The sequence below is a fragment of the Diabrotica virgifera genome, chromosome 5, assembly GCF_917563875.1.
Source record: "Diabrotica virgifera virgifera chromosome 5, PGI_DIABVI_V3a".
Taxonomy (NCBI): domain Eukaryota; kingdom Metazoa; phylum Arthropoda; class Insecta; order Coleoptera; family Chrysomelidae; genus Diabrotica; species Diabrotica virgifera.
The window spans coordinates 247834899-247855793 of record NC_065447.1 but is presented as its reverse complement, the minus strand read 5'-3'; the positions used below and the strand labels follow the sequence as shown (position 1 = coordinate 247855793).

General features: G+C 30.9%; 1 protein-coding gene across 5 annotated transcripts in view; it reads left to right on the top strand.

Annotated features, from left to right (window-relative positions):
- LOC126884772 (uncharacterized) overlaps positions 1 to 20895 on the top strand; it is a 786660-nt gene that overhangs the window by 458073 nt on the left and 307692 nt on the right. The window contains exon 1 of one of the 5 annotated variants that reach the window (XM_050650995.1): positions 18374 to 18393. The exons of the other annotated variants lie outside the window; for them this stretch is intronic. The gene's annotated coding sequence lies outside the window, so the exon portion shown is untranslated. Of the gene's footprint in view, positions 1 to 18373; positions 18394 to 20895 lie in introns of those variants that run through there. 5 annotated transcript variants of the gene reach the window in all.

Here is a 20895-nt window from a genome sequence, read left to right as displayed (position 1 = left end):
TTCGTAGTCTGACGTTCCAAATTTTTAACCTGTTCCACAATTAAAACTTCCCCTGCTCCAGTGTTCCCGTACATGAAAGTTTGTCCGACTAGACACCGTTAAGCTATTAAACATTTTTCAGCTTGCTATTAATCAACTTTTTTTTGGTATGCGGGATCCAGGTCCAGTAGTCAATAATTGTACCCAATCGGTCCAGTGGAATTTTCTCAAGGAGTGTGATTTTCACTAAAGAAAATATTTCTTGTTTTCAAACACAATAAATCAATTGAACATACTTAACAGAGATTACAAATATCACAACATTTGCGGCAGAATCGGAAAATTTGTGCCGGCATGAACATTTATATTTCAAGCCCCCATTTGCAGTACACTTCGTCTATTGATTGTCACATCGTAAAGGTTCAGAAAGTGTTCCATTTTTCATATACCCAATTCCTTCCTTCTCTACCTTCCCCCTTAAGAAGGAATCCAACGGAGCGTGTTGAGGCGCGCTTCACAACTTTACCAATTTAAAGATGGGAAAGAGAGATAGAAAATATATAATAGTGCAAAGGAAAAAGAACACGGTTAGTACCACATGTTACTGTGCAATTAATAAATATTTACATTTTACATGCAATATATGTACTTAAATATTTACATAAATATTAATTTACCTTCCTCTGCTTCGTTTATATTCCAACGGTCTCCAATTTATAACAATTTTATTCCATTTCTGTCTTATATTGTGTCCGGCAAATCTCCATTTCAATTTTGCAACTCCTTGTCTAACATCCCTAACTTTGTTTTCTCTCTTATCCACTCGTTTCTCTTTTTATCCATTAGTCTTACGTGCAACATTTGTCTTTCCATTGCTCTTTGCGTTTTTATGATTTTGTCCATGTTTACTATTGTAAACGACCACGTTTGGGAACCATAAGTGAGAACAGAGAGTACGCATTGATTTTATACCTAGGTCTTAAGATGTTGTGGATATCTTTTGTTTTTAAGGATGTAGCTTAGTTTACCAAATGCCGCCCATACCAGTCTAACTCGTCTTTTAATCTCTGCTGTTTGGTTTTCCTTGTTAAGTTATATAATTTGACCCAGATATACAGGGTGGGGCAGATAAAGGGCCTATTAGAAATATCTCGAGAACTCAAGGTAAGAAAATTATGAAAATCGGAATACAGGGGTTTTGAGGTGTGAGCTATTTAATGAAAATATTTTGGTCTCTTTACTACTTCCGGTTATACCGGAAGTTGGTTGTAACTTCGTTTTTTTAAATGGGACACCCTGTATATTTTTACATTTTTGGATTCTCCTTGATTTCTTCTTTTTTAAAATATAAGTTTTTGTAATATTATACACAAAATACCTGAAATTTTATTAGGTTGGCCGTAAAAATATTCAATCACAAATAATTTTTCGGAAATAAATACATACTAATCGAGACTGATACTTAAAATTGCCAGTAATGGTTAAGATATCAAAATATAGACGTAGTTAAGATTGTTGGTGCGATTAACAATTAAGCACAAATTAAAGTAGTTGGGTATAGGGAATGCTTAAGAAATTAAAAAGTACCATAAAATACCATTTCACTACAATACTAAAATATGGTGTGTTCCATTTAAGAAAACTCAGAAAATACACATTCCGAGTTTCGACCCACCCTGTATACTAAAATTCAAAATTTAGCTATACTAATAATTGGTAACAAAAGTAGACCATATTAAAAATCATTTGAACATATAAAGGAATTTTGATGTAAAACTACTACAATTCTACTGGGTGTGAATTTTGCTACGAAATTAATAAAAAAACGTAATTATCTTTTAATCTACCCTATATAATATTACAAAACCTTATATTTTAAGAAATAAGAAATCGAGGAGAATCCAAAAACGTAAAAATATATAGGGTATTCCATTTAAAAAACGAAGTTACAATCAACTTCCGGTATAACCGAAAGTAGCAAAGAGACCAAAATATTTTCATTAAATAGTTCACACTCAAATCCCCTATATTCCAATTTTTATAATTTTCTTTACTTTAGTTCTCGAGATATTTCTAATAGGCCCTTTATCTGCCTCACCCTATATATCTATGTATAATCGTGAACTTGTTCTATTTTATCTTGTTCCATCCTCATTGTGATGTCCTCATCTGTATTTGTTATGATTTTAATCTTGCTTTAATTCATATTAGGGCCTATCTTCCAGCTTCTACGTCCAGTTCATCATTTCAAACAATTCTTCTTTTTTATCGGTTATCAATACGATGTCATAATCGTACCTTAGATGGTTCAAGCGTTGTCCACAAATTTTTATACCTTTCTCTTCCCATTCTGATCTTTTAAAAATATCTTCCAAAGCCTGATTGAACAGTTTCGGTAATATTGTGTCATCCTGTCACTCGTCTCTATTTTTTTTTTATTCTGGCCTTGGTTCAGAACCTTTAGCCACGTAACTAAATTTGTATTGATTGGTTAATTCATACAATGATAAAAATCTTAATACAACGTGGTTAGACCACTATATAGTAAATTACCACGGCATTGATCGTACTAGTCCCGAGCCGAGTTGAACAATTCTGATCGGCTACTGAATTCCTTTAAACCGTGTCATTTTACCGACGATTGAAGGGAAATAACGCGCCGCTCCACAGTGACCATAAATAGAGTGTTCCATAGGGACCATAAATCTTGATAGGAATTTCGCTATTTGAAGTTGCGATGATTCCCGTCTTTAATTTTTATCTTTGTCTTTTACATTTTTCTATCTCACAAATCGCGCCTCAACCCGCTCCGTGGAAATCCTTCTTTACCGTTAAAATTTCAGTGAAGCTGTTTCGTTTGCGGAAACTTACTTGTAAAGCGGGACTTCGAAAAAAGATAAAAGCTGCTCGGATATTGTGCACTCGCTAGCCCAAGGGCGACCGAAGATATTTCAGCCCTATTTGTGAAAACCAGCACATCCATTTGTTGTAGCGAGATTGGTTAGGAAAAAATTAAAAAATAAAATGTATAGTAATTAAAGAAAAATACGAAATTTTTTCGTTTAACAAAAGTGCTTGGGGGTTTTTAGGACAGTTATATATGTGAACATTTTTTGGATAAACGAAAATTTAATGTATACAACCGAAAATAAAGACACTGTCGTAAATTAATTTTTTGAAGTTATACTTCTTTACGGGCGTAATGACGGTGAAATTTTATATGGGAAAACCTAGCGACCGGGCGCATGCGCATTATAACTTTGTTCTGATTGGATGTTCAAATGACATGACAAAAATTATCCGATATGGCAGCTGTGACACAGCTGTGGGACTGTGCATGGTTTGGTTATAATGTATGCTTGTTGCGTTTTAAAATTTGTAGGAAGAGAAACAACAAACAAAAAGTTAGTTAATGGTTATACTGCCTTTTTAAATAGTTTTCATATTATATTTTTGGACTTATTTACATAGAAGAGATGATTGTTGCATGCCAATGTGAAAGCTCATCAAACTGTGCCTAGTATGAGTGCCGCAGATCTCGCTTATTCAAAGCTAAATAATCTTTCACTGGTAAGTGTTTTATAAATAGTTGATCAAATTTTGTTATGATATTTGAACATAGCCACTTCGCACGACGCAATTGATTGCGAAATTTATTAGTCGTTATACGGGCTCCGATACCTACCTTGAACCTACCAAAATACATAAGTAGTATGTAATACTTTTATTTTACACCTTAATATTCACCTAATATATTGTCTTCTTACCCTATGTTTTGTTGTATTTTTTCAATTCTAAATCATTTCAATTCAAAATCAAAATAATTTGATTTACATAAGTTAAAAATGTCAAAAGGTTAATCTGTTTAGTTAGACGATCTTCGCACATAATGACAAGCTGTGTCTGTAGCGCAGTTTTAATGCGGGTGAATCCCAATACAACGCAAATACCAGCCGCGTGGTAAGTTGGTTCGAATCCCAATAGAAACTTTTATTTTTTTATTTTTTTTTATACATTTTATGATTGTAAGTATATTTATTATATAATTTTATTTTCAGAAAATACGTATTTAGTTAAAAATTTTTCCGACAATTAATGTTCAGAAATCATTTGTGGCATTTTTAATGTGTTTGTGTGTGTTTTATTTTTTTATTATTTTAATTTTTGGCACTGTTTTAATAAAAATGTTTGAGAAGTATTAAGTATAAATTAATTTAATATTTAAATAAAATATAAATAAAAAGTATATTAATTTCGTTTATAATCATATAATCATATAATAGAAGTATAACTTCTTACGTGCGTACAAAGTACACACACATTCTTTTTTTATCAGGTGCTACTTTGTTTTATCTTCATCCATACTCTTACTGACTAACTGGTGGTTGGAATTTTAAACCAAAAACTACATAAGAAAGCCCTGAACTTAGTCATCCCACTACCAACAAAAATGGCCAAACACATGAAAAATAATGTCTTTTACTTCATTCAAAATGAACTCTCACAAGCAACCCATTCAACATTTAAATTACATAGGTACATTCTTCTTTTTGTAGCAATTAATTTATTTCAAAAAAAAATGTTGGACACCCTGTATAAATAATTATATTAACGTTTATATTACTCAATAGAGAATTGAATAACCTTTCAAATGCGCTAGCACACGACCCCTACTCTCATTTAAAAAAATCTTCGATTACGTCAGCACGTCCAGATGGATGACGTCGCTAGTATGATATATATATATATATATATACAGTAGGAAAAATGAAAGAATACCCATGAACGAACATATAAAACACGCTGTATTTTCTTGTCACCGTGTCAGACAAAAAATTGGCCAGAGCAAGTACATGTAATAATTATTGTTACATGTACTTGCACTGGACAATTTTCTTTGTGACACGGTGGCAGGAAAATACAGCGTGTTTTATATGTTCGTTCATGGGTATTCTTTCATTTTTCCGACTGTATATATATATATATATATATATATATATATATATATATATATATATATATATAACAGGTATATAATCTTTGCTGAACAGTTAGGAAACAAGGTTGAAATATTGGGGTAGCAGCAATTTATCGCTTTATATTCAAATTTTTATAAGTTTTTATATAGTTTTTATTTTAATTTATATTATTTACTATTTACCAAGACAAAATTTCATTGTTATGTCAGTATTTAACAACTAGGCTCTACATCCTCAAATAATTTTCCTGAAGATGATAATAAACATTATCGAAAGCTTGGAATTATTATAAAGAGTTTTCTTTGAGATTGCTGCTACCCCAATATTTCAACCTTGTTATATATATATATATATATATATATATATATATATATATATATATATATATATATGTCAAAAAATCATAATTTAAAAATCGAATTCCTTTTGTATTTTACAATTTTTCTAATTCTGTAAATAAAGCAATTTACAGGGGGTTAAAATATATAGTGAATGACCCTGTACCTACAAACTGACGCAAGAATTTTGAAAATCGAAGTACAAATAATAAAGACAAAGATTGTCAAACTTAATCAAAAATTTTGGGTGGCGGAATTTTGTGCCGGTGAGTGTAGTTACAAAATCGAAAGTCACGTTGTAAGATTTTTTAAGGTTATGTGACAGTCAGTTTGATTGTGTACTTCAGTTTTATTAAATACAAAACATTTTTCTTGTAAATATCCATCAATATTAATTATTTCCCTTGCTTTTACAAAACCTCAAGGCAGAATAATTGGCTGGAAATCTACCCCGCAACCTCATTAGGTATAATAGGAAATAACTACCGATGTGTGGATATGTGTAACAAGACGGTTCACAAAGGAAAATAAAAAAACTGACAAAGGTTTCTGACTAATTGGCCTTCTTCATTGCGTAGATGAAGGTGATCGATAGCAAGCTTTAAACTCCCATCATACTAATGGATTGATGTAAGGGAACGGTTTGTGCTACACTGAGAAAACGGGTGAAAGACTATTCGGTCTCACATTATGAGAATATGCATTCAAAGAGTTGTTTTATAGTCTAGGTATCTATTTGAATTAGACAATTTCCATAAAAGTCTTTTTATTTGCTGGAATCACTTGAGGATGTAACCTGCGCATATATTTTCGCATTTAACTCGAGAGGTATGGCTACTATAAAAAAATTTCAAAGTAAAAGTTTTGTTTTTCAATTTTACGTAATATTTGCAAGCTAGGAATTGAAAATTTAATGGTTATTGTCTTGATCAATTTGGTTAATTTCTTGATCAAGTGTCCCATTTTCCATTATGAAGGAGGCGATTATTTAAATTCACCAACTCCTCCTAGTTTTTCCTCAGGCAGTTCAATATCCCCAACCATTCCTGTTGCTCACTTCATTGTGTGCGACATTAATTGTATCCCTCTATAGTTCTTAGAGTTCTGAATGTCCCCTTTATCGTTATACAGTGATACCATCACGCCCTCCCTCCTTGCAATGGGCATCCTTTCTTTCTTATCCTACAGACTTCCTAGGTACTTTCCTCCCCTGGAGACTTCCAGAACTCCACATTTATTCATTAGATTCTATTATCTTCTATGCCTCGTTAACCTCATCTCTTCTTCTTCTCCCGATATTATATTCTCATTTGGGTTTCCACGTCATGTGTTTCTCCTCTGGTGCTTTTTAGTGGAGTCACTGAAGGTTTTCACCTCCGATTTCGTTGAACCTTAATCGATTTTCATGGAAATTGGTGAGTAGTTAGAAGATACTTCAAGGAACAAAGGTGACATGATGCCAACTTGCGCTTTTACCCTGGGGGTGGACGCCATCCCTTCTCGGGGGTGAAATTTTTTTTTAATAAAAAAATACCAGAAATCGATAGAGGGGCAACTTCTAAGCAAAATTTGTTATATAAAGTTATTAACATAAATCATTACTTTTTGAGTTATTAAATATCAAAAATTTTATTTTTTCTTAAAAAAATGCATGTTTTAAAGCTGTTTTTCACGTATCACTCAAAAATTATAAGCTTTTGTAAAAAAACTTTTATTACCAAAATTAAAGATAATAAAAAATTTAATACACTCCCCTCTTAAAGAACTAAACTAATGTTATTTCAAAGTGAGTTATGGGTAATTGAATGTATATTTTTTTCGACGAGTACTCAAATCTAAGTATTCAAGCTTACATAACGGGAAAATTTTATAGAATATACTTGTTAAACACTTGTCAAAGTACTTCGGAATACCTATCAAATGAACTCCAGTAGAAGTTAATAGCATCAAAATTAAGCAAGTTATGATGAAAATAAGAGAACCCTTTCAATTTTTTTAGGAAAAAGTGAAAAATAAAACATCCACCATTTCCACAAAAATTAAAATTTGTCACAATTTTCTCACAAATATTTCTTTAGGTTAACACAATTAATGATTTCAACAATTTTCACCGGTTTGGAATGCATATTTTTGAAAAAAAAAGATACAATTTAAAAAAATCAGAATTTTTAAAATTATCGTAGGTACTTTTCATTTTCTTTTGATAATAACTCCAAAAATACTCAATATACGTAAAAAATGATATATAACTAAATTTTAGTTTTTTCAGTTCCAAATACTTTACCCATTTTACTATTTACATAGAGTAAAAAATAACCGAGATAGAAACGTTTAAAATTTCAATTTTGCTGCGAGAACCATGTAACCGGGGCCATTTAACCTTTTATTGTTAAAAAAGTGAGAGGTTTAAAAGACTAATTTTGACATTTTTTAATAGCTCTTGGAATCAGCTTTTAATTAGTTTTTAGGTGAACCCGATATCTTAAAAATTAACGGAGCTATTTACAAAAAAATCAATAACATTTTTTGGAAAAATTAAAAAAAAATACATTTTGAAACATTTTTGGTGCATAAATTTTAATGCTATCAACTTGTTAGAGGGCTTATTTGATAGATATTTCTATGAACTTTGACAAATGTTTAATAAGTTTATGTTATAAAATGCATCATTTTGCCGGTATTTAAGCTTGGATACTTAGATTTGGGTACTAGACGAAAGAAATATACATTCAATTACCTATAACTTACTTTTAGTTAACATAGAAAGGTTTTTCTAGTAAGGAGTTTATTTGATTTTTTATTATCCTCAATTTTGATAATAATAATTTTTTTGTAAAAACTTATAGTATTTGAGCTATTTATGAAAAACCGGTTAAAAACATGCATTTTCTCACGAAAAATTAAAATCTTTGATCTTTAATAACTCAAAAAGTTTTGATTTATTTTAATAACTTTATATAACAAAGTTTGCTTATAATTTGTTCCTCTATCGAATTGTGGGGTTATTTTTAATAAAATAATTTTCACCCCCGAGGAGGGGTGGCATCCACCCCCAGGGTAAAAGCGCAAGTTGGCATCATATCACCTTTGTTCCTTGAGATATCCTCTAACCACTCACCAATTTTCATGCAAATCGATGGAGGTTCAACGAAATCGTAGGTAATAGCTCATATCCACCTTCAGTGACTGCACTATTTCATTTATATAGCAACTTTTTGAAGTACTCATACCATCTTTGCTTTATTTTAACATCGGATCTTAACACTTATCCATTCCCACCCTTAATCTGCCGGACGTGAGTCAAATTCCTTGATGACTTGTCCCTTGTGTTAGCGATGCTACCTTGATAACCCTTTAATCCATTTGGGTATTTCAAACTTTTCATACAGCTTTGCAGACGATATTTCCTTAAAAGTATCTACACCGCGCTTTGCCTTCCTTTGTTCTACCTTGTATATATCCTCTTTCTTGTTCCTAACCTTCCGTTGCACTTCACCGTTCCACCTCCAAGTTTATTTATCCCTAGGAGGCCCTTTACCAGATGTTTTCCTAGCACTTCTTCTCCCACTCGCACCACAACTTTGCTGTGGCTTTCCACCGGTCATTTGCCGTATCTTTTTCCTAACACTCTTCTAGTATTCTACCCTTGAAGGATGGAAGGAATGTGATCCAACCCTAATGAGAATAAATACAGACTAAACACCTACTATACTTCAAATCCAATAGGATTGTCAGGGCAGACATTTTGTATTTCGTAAATACTGTATGGCAAGTGGCATATATTTATTTGTTTATTAGCCCTTTCCCTGATTTTAAAAATGTTCACACCACCATTGAACTGCACTCGTCTCTCGTCTCAGGCCCCTCCAGAGGCTATCAATTTTGAGCGAAACCCTGACAATCCTATTGAATTTCGACTATAGGCACAGGAAGCTTTTCTTTCTATAGCTCGTTCGACAACTTCTATTACGGTATATTTCATTTCTTTATCAGCAGTTATACCAACTCTATTTGTGGTATTCATTACCATCAACAATGGTGCTACAGCCCTATGAAAGAGCCTCGACCTTCCCAAGTCTATTACACCAGTCAGTCCTATCCATTGCCAACCGTTATCCATTTCTAGTATGTATTACTATTCCCTAATTCCCTACGCCCTTTCACATTTTTCTGTACAGACCAGGTAGTAGAGGAAATGAAGCTGCAAAAATGGCACAACCTCGCAATTTTTTCGTCCAGCATCGATTTGTACAAAAATTTGGGATTAGGCTCATTTCATCCTCTAGTTTATTTTCTATATTGAGCCGTTGTACGCTTTTGGTTTTTTAAGGGTGAAAACGACCCCTAAAAAAATACTTTTAAAAAATTATAAAACAACATTTTAAACTTTAATATTGTCAACATTTGGTTCTTATTAGTTACATAATAATTGTTTTATGCTTTAAGATATACTATCATAATATTTGAACCCTTAAAACCACCCTTGTTGGAGCTAAATATAAGAAATTACTTATCATAAAAGAATAATTTCGGCTTGCATCGATTTACATTAAAATTTGGGATTAGGATCATCTCACCCTGTACTTCATATTCTATAACATGCTCAAGGGCGTCGATTCTTTTTAGGGTTGTAAACTACCCCTTATTTTCAAAAATTATATAAAAACATTGTAAACGTTAATATGGGTAAAATTTGGTTTTGATTGGCTAAAAATAATGATTGTTTTATGCTTTAGGATATAATATCATAATATTTCAACCCTTAAAAACCACCCATAAGAACATTATAATTTTTATAAGTAGATAATTTAATACATCTATACAGAAAAAAAGTAGAATTAAAGAATGACAAAACCATTTATTTACACAAAAATACGAATTTACAAATATGTAGAAGTACAAATACACATTGTTTTGAAGTCATCTTCCAGTATACGAACAAGTTCTGTGGTATTATATATGCATTAAAAATGTTCCACAAGCGGACTATTCGAATATTTCGAAAAAAAAACGCGTTTTATAAACAGCGCTTTCATTTTTGGCGATAAAAAGTTTTTTCAAAAATGGTTCTGTAGGATTTTTGAAGAACTATAAGACTGTGTAAATTAAATTCCATTAGATTCCTTACTTTTTAATTGGGGTGGGTTAAAAGGGCTCGAATAAGGGGATGTTTGCTCGTAAATAGAGGTTTTAAACAGCTATATCTCGCAACTATTCACTGTTATGAAAATCTATGCACAATATAATTTTAGTTATTAAAAAAGCTATAATTTAGTAGTTTGTCATTTTTTTCGTATCTCCAGTATTTTCGGAGATATTTGGAAGTAAAACGTGAAAAATACGAAAGTGCTAAAAATTAATTTTTCTTTAAACTCCAATTTTTCTAAAATTTGACCTTTTAATTAGGTGAAACTTCTTAAGTGTATTGAAAATACAAATATACAAGGAATTACAGAAAGGTGAAGACCAACTTTTAATTAAGAGGGTAGTTAGGGGGTTATTTTCACTGATTTTTTCGTAGAGAAAAGCAGGTACTGACCTTTTTTTGATCATAAATCGCTCGATTTTCATATTAGACAGTTTTTATTATTATTTTTTGAAAGGTTTAATTGTATACTTGAAAATAGATACTTTAAGTTTTCCTCGAAAATGCAAAGTTTTCCCGTTATTTGGCTTTCAATATTTCAAATTATGCATTTGACGAGAAAAGCTAACATTTAACATGCCGTATCTCGGTTTGTATTGGTCTTAAAGATATTACAGAAAAAGAATTTAGTTTGTTCTACTAAAATATACAATTTTGTTATCTGCAGTTTTTTTGAATAAATGCATATTTTTCGAGGTATTCTCAGAAAAACCCTATCGATTTTTCGAGAAAAAGTCGATTTTTTCGACGAAAAACCGTTACTTTGAAGCGCGAATAACTCGAAAAATATTAGTTTTACGAAGAAAATGTAAAAAACATTTTTTTCTTAGAATTACTTTTTACATCGATTTACATGGTTAGAATGTAATAAAAAATTCCCACCCCCGAGATGGGGTGGCAACCACCCCCAAGGTTTTAGCGTACAGCGGCATGATATAGAAAATAATCCTTGGACTATTCCCTACCTTCTGTGAAAATTTCAAGTAAATCCATGCTGGACGAAAAAATTGCGAGCCAAAATGCTTCATTTCCTCGACTAAGGAACCCTAATGTAGCCTTGTAGGCCAATGTATTTTTGCCCGTATCCCACCTCAAAGAATAACATACTTATGTGATACCGCTGACGCTCCCCTGAATAAAAAGAGGAAACAAATTATTATTTATATTTATTTCTCCTTCCATTACAAATGAACAACTGCATCTATGGTGCCATTTAAAAACATAAGGTTATCTTGTTTTTATTTGATTGTACGTCCGTTTTTATAGAACAAAGGTCATCCGTTCTCGGTGCAAAAAAATCAATCAACAATTAATTATAAGAATTTGGAAATGTTTATAAACAAATCGAAAAAGTTGCTATCTCGTATGGAGATAGTAAACTTACCAAGTTAGAATTTATTAGCATTGGTATATTTCCTGGAAGAAAACTCTTCACCAGTTTACGTCGGCAAAGAAAATTAGTCCAGGGCACATCTGTTTTGAGATGGACGTTGAGAGGTGATGAATTAACTCATATAATAATAATTGAGTTATCCTCCCACTCAAAAAGGTCCGAAACATTGTTTAAATAATCAAAATGTCAAAAAATTAAGGAAAAATTCGATTTTTTCCTTCGTTTTTTGATTATACCTTTAAAACTATTCGCTTCCGAGAAAAGTTGTACTGACATAAAAGCTGCGTAATTAAATTTCTTACAACATAGGATTGGTTAAAATTTTTAAAAGCTGTCACCCTTGTTGCAAACTAGCAATAATTGTCAAAAAACCATAAAAAAACAAGTATTCGCATTTTACGTTTTTCAACCATTTGTGCTACACTTAGGTACTTCATATTTTACCCAGAAAAACTTTAAATAAAACAATACTGTAAATTTCGTTAAGATCGGTTCAACAGATTTTGAAAAATAAATTTTGCAATCCAGATTTGCAAAAAAAAATTAATTTTTTCAAAATGTTTCAGGACTGAAAATAGAGCAGGTAGCAAGTTGAAATTTTGTTTACATATAGAATGATACTGTACCTTTCATCTGCAATTTGCAAAATTAAAATCGGTTAACTAGCACGGCGTCAGGAATTTTTTTAAATAAACATTAATTTTTGGTGCTACGCGCACGACAGCGGTGTTCGATTCACACAAGTTCATTTCCACCAAAATGTCTTCCAATCTTTATTTAATATATTTTTTTTACTCTATATTTTGTTGTATTTTAATATTTTAATTCCACAAAAATGAACTTAATTTGATTATTGTTTGTGAAATATGGTTTAAACAATTGCATATGTTTAAAAATAATAAATTTTCATTCTCTAAGTTAAAATATAATATGAACAAAGAAAGTTTTTGATAAAAAAAGTGTTATTTCAAAAGACAGAGTATTTGTTTTTATTTTGCAATAAACAAATTTATTTATTTATATCGAAATGTACTAAAAATTAAAATTTATCAATCATTATCAAAGGTCATTGGAATGCCCAATCAGAGCAAACGTATCCGCAGTGGCTGTCCTGCGCGTAACATCAAAAATTAATGTTTATTTAAAAAAATTCCTGACGTCATGGTAGTTAACCGATTTTAATTAAGCAAATTGCAAATGAAAGGTACAGTATTGTTATATATTTAAAAAAAAATTCAACTTGCTGTCTGCTTTATTTTCAATCCTGCAATATTTTGAAAAAATGAATTTTTTTGCGAAAGCTGGATTGCAAAATCTATTAAACCGATCTTAATGAAATTTACAGTATTGTTTTATTATATCATATAGTTTTTCTGGGTGAAATACGAAGGTCCTAAGTGTAGCATAAATGGTTGAAAAACGTAAAATGCAAATACTTATTTTTTATGGTTTTTTCGCAATTATTGCTATTTGGAAACAAGGGTGACAATTTTTTAAATTTTTAGCTAATCCTATATTGTAGGAAATTTAATTACGCAACTTTTATGTTAGTGCAACGTTTCTGGGAAATGAATACTTTTAAAGTTATAATCAAAAAATGAAGAAAAAAATCGAAATTTTCCTTCATTTTTGACATTTTGATTATTTAAACAATGTTGCGGACCTTTTTGAGTGCGAAGATAACTCAATTATTATTATATGGGCTAATTCTAAGCAATTTCTGCAAAAAAATATCACCTCTCAACATCCAAATTTACTAATATTTTTACAGATGCGCCCTGGTCTAAATATATATGTAGTAGTGAAAAGAAAAGACAGCACAGTTGGCGTCCCACGTTACTGCTAAATTAATAAATATTTACTTTTTTATAAATTTTGGTAAGTTGGTTAATTCACACAATAATAAAAATAACACAACGCTGTTAGATCACAAAATTACCACGACACTGACCATACCAGCTGCTAACCGAGTCGGAAGGAATAGAAGGTGTAACGGGTAGTTCTTTCAGGACAACAAACTCAGTAAAACAAGGTTAAAAATAAAATAAATATATTCAGGATATTTATATACAGTTCAAAATTAAAAATAAAACAAAATAAAATATCATTTTATCTCCGCCCCGTTCCGGAGCAACCTCCCTATGCGGCCGTCTGCAAAAGAAATAAAATTGTATTTATAACTATTATCAAAAATATAATAACACACTGTATACAATCGCAATCTTGCTATACGGAATCTGTATGTTTACTAATAGCAGGTACTGTACGAGACAATTAATAAAATCAAAAAGCAATCAATAACCAAAGCAATAATTACAACACCTGCTTTGCTGAATTTATACCTTCTGATAGCCAATATTGAGAGATAAATGGGAGCTCTCCATAAGCGCAATACAATAATACACAAATTCAAATTAATTGGTTGGTAAATATTTCAAAAACGACAACAAAGGAGATAAATAGGTAATAACTAGACTTAGGCAAATATGCAAATAAAAACATATAAAATATGCGCATAAATATGCAGTATTTATATAAAAATAAAAAAAATATAAGTATATTTAAACGACTCAGAAAGTATTTTGGATCTGTTTTATTTACAAAAATATTTAAAATATTTTCATAATTTATAGTAATTAATATTTTTTATTTATTTTGCAAACTAAGCTTAGGTATTTAACTATATAAGTATTTTAACAAATAAATTATATTACTTCGAATTGTGTTAACACTAAATGATTAAATGCTGTTTAAATTTTTTTAACAAAAACTTATGGCTTCTGAGTAGGCCGGGTGTCCCAATAAGAATGGCGCTCGGCCATATCTCAGGAACCGTTTATAGTATAGCTTTGGGAAAAAAATTTTTATAAGAAAAGTTGCCTCGAGAAAAGCCTGGAAATTATTTTCATAATTGTAAGTCCACCGGTAGAGGACGTAATTGAATATCGAAAATTAAAAAATCGAAATATTACAAAATTTGCCTAATGAAAGGGCACTGGAAATCCGATTATCGTATTCTTCATAAAATTCTGCGCATATTTTATTTCACAAGTTTAAGTCTACCTGTGCAAGTAAGAGGTGGGGGTGAGTGGGAATCTTGTTATGAATAAATCGCTGTAAGTCCGGTTCTGCTTAATCGATTTTTGCAAACTTGGTCTTGTTGAAAACAGCTCTTTTTCGTCAATGTAATAGTTATAATTTGGAAACAGCCTATTACGTAATATGCCGGCTAGGAGGCGCTATTTATTTTCTTTTTAGAAATCTAGTTTTCTTTGGAAAATATTAAATACAAGTATGTATTTTTTTCCTGTATTACAAAATTAGACCAAATTAGCAACAGAATACCGAAAACCGCATGTCTATACCTTTTTTCTATCTCGAGATATCTTAAGAAACGTGTAAATTTTAAACATAACTGTTGCTGTCATATAAATGGAAATATATAGAAGAAAGTAGTGTGCTATGGAAAAAAACAAAGAAACATTTTCCAGATGTTACCGTATATAATAAATCAAAACAAAATATGAAAAACTCTACTACTGGGGTGACGTCTTTGGGGATATTTCATTGCATATATTCTAGCCGCAACAGTTGCATTTCTTATGCATTCAAAGAATGTGGCTATCATGTCAAATGCTTCTTAGTTTGTAAGAATCATCTTGAATTTCACTCTGTATAAATTTTATATAAAATTTAATAGAAACAAACCGCAAAAATCCATCAATGAACAAATTTTTATGTTTTACTGATTTGACACATAATTTTCGACACATGATGACTTCTTGAAGTTAATACTTCTAATAGTTCTATTTTTTCCATAGCACACTACTTGTTTCCACTTTGACTTCCTTAACTTAGTTTACCGGTGACAATAACAGTTATGTATTTATCTTAGTTGGGAATAGGATAATTGATATTAAAATATAATGAAATAAAAATTAAAGATTTGTGTAGAAAATCTGACGTTTTTCCATTTTCTACGATTCATCGAGAAAAAAGCAAATGCGCGGAGGCAACAATTCATAAAAATTTACATATTGACGCTATTTTTTTGGTATTATTTTAAGTATTAAAATTGGTGTAATATTTAAATAAAAATAAAATTAAAATGTTTAAAATATATTTATTTCGTTAAAATTATAATAATAGAAGTATAATTTCTTACTCGCGTACAAAGTACACACACTCTTTTTTTGTTATATTTTATAGTGTTATTTGTCTTATTGTTGTTTTGATTCATTATGTACGGTGACATCTGGACAATGTTCCTTTGTTTTTTCCATAGCACACTATGTGCTTCTATATATTTCCACTTATATGACAGCAACAGTTATGTTTAAAATTTACACGTTTCTTAAGATATCTCGAGATAGAAAAAGGTATCGACATGCGGTTTTCGGTATTCTGTTGCTAATTTGGTCTAATTTTGTAATACAGGAAAAAAAATACATACTTGTATTTAATATTTTCCAAAGAAAACTAGATTTCTAAAAGAAAATAAATAGCGCCTACTAGCCGGCATATTACCTAATAGGCTGTTTCCAAATTATAACTATTACATTGACGAAAAAGATCTGTTTTCAACAAGACCAAGTTTGTAAATCGATTAAGCAGAACCGGACTTACAGCGATTTTTTCATAACAAGGTTCCCACTCACCCCCACCTCTTATTTGCACAGGTAGACTTAAACTTGTGAAATAAAATATGCACAGAATTGTATGAAGAATACGATGATTGGATTTCCAGTGCCCTTTCATTAGGCAAATTTTGTAAAATTTCGATTTTTTAATTTTTGATATTCAATTACGCCCTCTAGCGGTGGACTTACAATTATCAAAATAATTTTCAGGCTTTTCTCGGGGCAACTTTTGTTATAAATTTTTTTTTCCCAAAGCTGTAGTATAAACGGTTCCTGAGATATGGCCGAGAGCCATTCTTATTGGGACACCCGGTACATATTACAATATATTTTTTAAACGAAAAAACTTCTTTCTACATCAACCGATGTTACTGGGGCATTTTTCAAATTTACGGTAATCTTTGCTTTCACATTAAATGGTTCCTCAGAGTGTCCCACCTAGTGCCTACTTGAACTTAGTATTTCAGAAAGGACCTGGTAACTATTTTCATAACAATTAAAATCAGGAATCTTGAAAATATCAAGATAATATGACTGTGAAAGCAGGAAGGTCCCCCAAATTATTACAGGAGATTCTTGGTTTTTGTTTGTTTATCTAAGAAAAAATACTACGAGCCTAAATCTAAGCACACCACTGAAGGTTATTGTACGAGAAAACAATGTTAAGCGACTTTTCAGTACATTATTAAATGATTTGAATTTTTTAGATCCTATTTTTTCATCACAAGAAATTAAAAAATGCATGAGAAAATAAAAAATATGTCGATTTATTGCGAACTTGCTTGTGTCAGCACATATTAGAAAATATTCTCATATAAAATAATATAACACACAACAGGCGCGGATCCAAGGGAGGGGTCAATGGAGTCAATTGCCCCCTCCTTGAGACCTCACCTGGTGTCTACTGACACGGTTTTTAAGAAAGAAATTACGATAACTGAAACATAAACATGGCAGAATTCCTTGGAATCAAAAATTATTAAAAGTCTTTGGAACATAATAAATGAAAAAGTCTCACAATAAATCTGTTTATTGCCATCTATTCAATTCAATGCCAGAGACCAGAGAAAAATATTAATTGCTGGTGATATGTTATGGTAATTTGATCATTTAATAAAACCCCCCGAATAAGAGCCGCTGTTAGTAGAACGATGTCCAAAGTATTATGTAACAGAGACCTAACATTGGCATTAAGGATCCGACTACTTCGCTGCTACGTGTTCTCGATCTTACTGTATGGTGTCGAGTCTTGGACTGTGAATAAAATCGATTTAAATCGCTTTGAGGCTCTCGAAATGTGGTGCAATAGAAGAATTTTAAAAGTTTATTGGATGGAGAAGATTCGAAACATCACAATACTAGAATGTCTCCGCAAGACTACTGATATTATAAAAACCATCCAGAAGAGATAGCTGGATTATTTCTGACATTTAATGAGAGGTCTACCGTTCTCTGGGATTGTTTGAGCTAGGTATATTAAAGTCACGATTTTTTTGTTTAAAAATGCTAATGAAAATTGATATTACTATTTTAATATTAATAAAAGAAGATTCATACACGACGACTATTTTTATCAAGTTATCTGTTAGCGAAAGATATGAGAACAATTTGTTTTAAATATACGCAAATATAAACAGTGATTAATCTTTTTTTAATGCTTACAACTTACCTTGACTTTTTACAATGCTGTTAGTCGAATTCGAACACATTTGCCCCTTTTTATTACACATTCACTGCACTTTTTTCGATAGTGTTAATTTGTGCAAATAAGTTAAAGTGTTTTTTGTACTTGAATCGATTTGTTGTTTCTCGTTGCTTCTAGTAGTTGAACGTGTAGATAAATAAGTGAAGTATTTTTTTAAATAAGGATAATATATTATGCACTAGGAGATTCTAAGATATATCTATCAAGTATACAGTAGGTAATTTTTTACGAGAATAGTACTGCCTTCATAATATATAACATTAGGTAATATATTAGCACTTCGAGCCAAGCAAACTCATGGATTGGCTTATAATCTTCCTCCATTCCTGTTTCTCTTTACTTTTTCTTTCCTATTGCTTACATTGAGATACCTTAGGTCGTCATTAACTTCACTTTATTTGGTCCTAGGCCTTTCTTTTCTCTTTTTACCACCTAATGTAGCGCTTAACAAGGTTTTTTGGCATTCTAACTTGGGTCATTCTTTGGATATATCCTAATAATCGAAGTCTTTGTGCTTTTGTTACCGCAATTTCTAACTTTTTGTTTGTTATTTGTATCTGCTGATTGTTTATTATTTTTCCGCCAAATATCCTTCGAAGTGTTTTTATGTTCCAAACTTGTCTTGTACCCTTTACCGTCAGTTTTTGTTATAGCCCATGTTTATGAGGCATACCAAACTATTGGTCTTATTATAATTTTATACGTTCTTAATTTAGCTGATTTGGTTATATTTTTGCTTCTAGCAGTATAGTATTAGCAGTATAGTATAGTAGATATTCGAGTATTCAGTAATCTATTGAATGTATTTTAAAATTTATATATTTTACCTTCATTCCTTTTTATCATTAACTATTGTCCCTGTTCAAAATCCTTGTCTGTTCATTTGATGTACTTTGTTTTTGTTTCATTTATATAGAGTCCTTTTCCTCGAGCTTCTATTTCTAGTTGTGAGGCACACTACCTTTTTAATTATTTTTGCTTCTTTAGAGAATTACCGCATGATGCACGAATACCAAACATTCATGTTTTTTTTATAAATTATCTGATCTGTTAATATTGGCTTCTTTTATTACCATTTCCAATACTACATTAAATAATAATGATGACAACGGATCTTATTGTCTTACTCCTTCTCTCACTTCAAATTTTTCTGTTAGTTTATTATTTACCTTCACTTTATTTTCTGTTTTCATAAGTGTTACCTTTATCATTCTATTATTTTTGATAAAACTTCTAGATTTTTTAATGCTTTATTTCTTTTGACAGTTCTTCCTTTTTCCATACGTTTTTAGTAGTTTGTGTATTTTGTTTATCAGCTGTACCCTTCTATATTTTTTTATATAATCACTTCCAGGACATTTTTTGTTTTTTAGATTCTTAATAATGATTTCAACTTCCATTGGGGATGACGCTAGATTTTCTACATAGTTGTTTTGTGTATTCATCATTCTGTGTATTCTGTGTAGTCTGTGTATTCTTTATTATTGTGGCTTATATGTTTCTCATATCCATTATCTGTGTGTTTTTCATTGTCATGATTTGTATCCTTCCTGTTTAACAAATATCTATCATTTTCCTTCTTTATCTTTGTAATAAGTAGGCTGCGATTTCTATTTTTTGATTTTTAATACCTGTATATAAATTTCGATTAATTAGTAGATTATTTTTATAGTTGTCTTCTATATCTTTTAACTTTCTTTATAAAATTATGTAGCATAATTAGTCTCTAATTGTTAGGCAACCCATTTAGCAGCTCTGTATCGCTGTGAAACTGTGAAGATATCTACTTAGAGTTTTGACCCGCTTGAAATTCAAAAAACTGAAATTTCCAGAGTGAGAGTAATTTGAGCAGGGACCGTACTGTGTAAAAATGTAATAATTTATTTGTAGTATTAGTATTGTATGTATATATCGTCATGTCAAATAAAACAGATGTATTTAAATTTTTGCTACCTAGGTGTTTTTTGAATTTTTTTAGATACTCAAATATTGATCACTAGGATTCCAATAAGTCCATATTAAAACATTCATTTTAGCCATTACAGCAATAACTAGTTCATAACATAATGAAATATTGTAGTAAAGAAAAGAGAGACGTACTCACAAACAATTTATTTTACCACTGACGACCGGTTTCGCTGTTTACAATTTATACAGCATCATCAGGTCCGGTTAAAGTAAAATCAAATGTTACAAACAACAAAAAAAAAACCAGAGTTAATTAGGTGGTCTGGTTTAAATAAAATTTAATGATACAGCCAATATCAAAGTACATATGTTCATGCATGTACATGAATACCCACATGTATGTGCGCATGGTGTACAATCCTCATACTCACAAACATGCACGCATTCATGTGCAGTGGCAAGCAAAAGTATGTCAAGTATAAGATATATACTTACTTTCCGGTATAAGGGAAGAATGTAGTAGTATTCAATATCATACTTTTCTGTGCACTTTGCTAGAGGGATGGTTGGTGAAGGGAAAGATTTCAATGCATTATATTAACTAAACATCGGTGGGGTCTTGAGGGGTTTAGTAGGGAAATACGACATTAAACCGATAGTCTAATTTGTTAGTTATATATAGTGATGTTATTTTAATTTAATTATATATGGTGATGTTATTTTAATTATTAATGTAGCTTTTAATTATATAGGGTGTCCCAAAAGTAGTGGAACGGTCGAATATTTCGCGAATTAAACATCGGATCG